Source organism: Elephantulus edwardii, unplaced genomic scaffold (assembly GCF_000299155.1).
Source record: "Elephantulus edwardii isolate Elephantulus edwardi_28Jun2011 unplaced genomic scaffold, EleEdw1.0 scaffold00136, whole genome shotgun sequence".
Lineage (NCBI taxonomy): Eukaryota > Metazoa > Chordata > Mammalia > Macroscelidea > Macroscelididae > Elephantulus > Elephantulus edwardii.
Genome location: NW_006399886.1, coordinates 7,597,677 through 7,600,020, shown reverse-complemented (window position 1 = coordinate 7,600,020; position 2,344 = coordinate 7,597,677).

Here is a 2,344-nt window from a genome sequence, read left to right as displayed (position 1 = left end):
ATTCTGGAGTAAAACTCAGTGTTAAGGTTACCTATAGGAAAGGGAGCAAACCTAGAGAGAACAAACTTGTGAGTTACAAATAGAAGGGCTTTGAGGGTGTTGCTTTCAGGTTTACTGGAGGGGAGGGTGGCAGAAGGTGGCCTAGATAACATTCTCTGGATACCCTAGGCATTCTTTTTTTTTTTCCCTTCCCCATCCAGTGGTCAGATGGCACAATCTGGGGACTCTGAGGAGCTCACAATCTGAGGAGCTCACCCTGAGGGCTGCAACGGCTCACCCCGAGCCAAGGGCAGCCTGGCCCGGGCAGAGAGCCGCAACAGCTCGCCCTGAGCCGGGGGCCGAGGGCAGCCCGCCCCGGGCAGAGCAACACCTCCCAGGAGCTGGCCGGTATACTCCCCTTCCAGTTGTGGTGTCACTGCCCTCCCCTTTTATATATGATAAAGGGAACCTGAGAATTGTGAACAGACTCCCCCCAGGTCTAACCATCTTTTGGCAGAAGCATTTAACAGAACAAAATATGTGATGCATTTAGGATGTTGGTCCTCTTGTGCATGCTGCCACTGTTAAGGTCATCAGACTCACAGTGACTTTCAGCAATCCATTGATAGGTAATCGTCTTCTTTGGCCTGTACCTGCAGATGGCGGGCATGCATCCCATCCCCCACCTCCTACACAGGTGGCCAGTGGGGCGCTTGCCCCCCCCCAGTGCGGGCAGCCGCTGGGGGCGTGCCCCCCCACCCTGCAGCACAGGTGCTCAGCGTGTGCGCAGCCCCTCTTGTGTGGGCAGCCGGCTGGTGCCTTCTTCCCCCACAGCTGCCATCCTGGCTCCAAGAATTCTCTCCAAAACAAGTCCACCTTGCGGCAGTGTGGTGGCTTCACTGTACCATTCTTGAGGAGGGTCAGTGCCCAGCATCCATCCTGGGTGAGGGAATCCATTCATTCCAGCTGTGGAAGCCTCATGGAGCTGCAGTGGCTGTGCTGCGTGGCATGGGCTCTGAGGGGGCGGTGGGTTTGGGAGCCATGAGACTCATCCATTTCTCCTTTGGAATCCTTGAATTCCTGTTGTTGAGCCTTGATCTTCACTGAGGGCCAGTCGTCAACTGTTTAAGTGTTCAATTATCAATAAGCTGAAGTCTGTAGAAGGCCATAATGGCCCTGCTTTAAGTAGTTCGCTGCTCCTGCAGCTCACCATGCTGTCTCTGCCTCTGCTGCCATCTTAGATCTCCTGTCCAGCAATTTTTTAGGACAGTAAATCACACAGAGAGAGATTGTCCATCCTTCTCCCACATTTAATATGTATGTTGACCAAATAATTCTAGGATCTGAACTATATAAAGAATGTGATATCAAGATAGAGGGATGACTTGACATTAACCTACATTATGCCCTGAACACAACTTTGCTTGTGGAAAGTAAAGACTAAAGTGAAAAAGAATAAAGACTACAGCTTTCCATAAGAACATCAACTAAATTTCAATATGAATTACAACTGTAATTAAAATATCAAGAAAATTAAGAATTTCACAAATATACCAATAAACAAGATCATAATAAGTGGTGCTGAGATATAATCCATACTGAAGACTGTAGTCTTTGATCTTCCTTATCAAGTGTTTCAAATATTTTTCATTTTCTGTAAGATTGCATCACCTTTATAATGTAGGTTGCTCTTAAATCTTCCTCCAAGGTTGATTCTCCATTCTTCTTCATATAGTCTAACTTCATAACACATTGTAGGCAAATTTTAGAATAATGAGAATCCCGGAACATTTCATTTTGCTCATGTGAAATCTATACATATAACCTCTGGATGACATTCTAGTTGTTGTCTTTAACATTCAAAAGAAGATCAATGTAAGCTAAATTTAAATTTCTCCTATTATCATTTAGTTTATATTTTACCAACTTAGAAGGTACCTAAATACAATGAATAACATTTACGTAATTTACCTTTTTTAAAATTAAATTAACCATTTATTTCTGTTTAGCTCTGGTGGCAAGAAGCTCCACTGCACTCCCAAATGTAAGCTGTTCAAGGCAACCAAGTGCTCTGTGGGACAAGGATGGGCAATCTCCTCCCATGTGATTAAGTGCCTCTGAAAACCCACTAGAAGGTAATCTATGGGTCAATTCTGACTCTTCAGCACACAACAACAACAATTTCTGTTTAATGATTTTTATTTTGTTTTCTGAGAGTACTATAACCAGTATTTATGTTTGCTATTAAGTTTGATAAACCTTTGTCCATATTAACTTTAGTCTTTCATTTTATGATGTATTCATTTGCAAACACAACACTGCATTCATTAATGTACTTATATTAATTACATATATTATCTTGGTC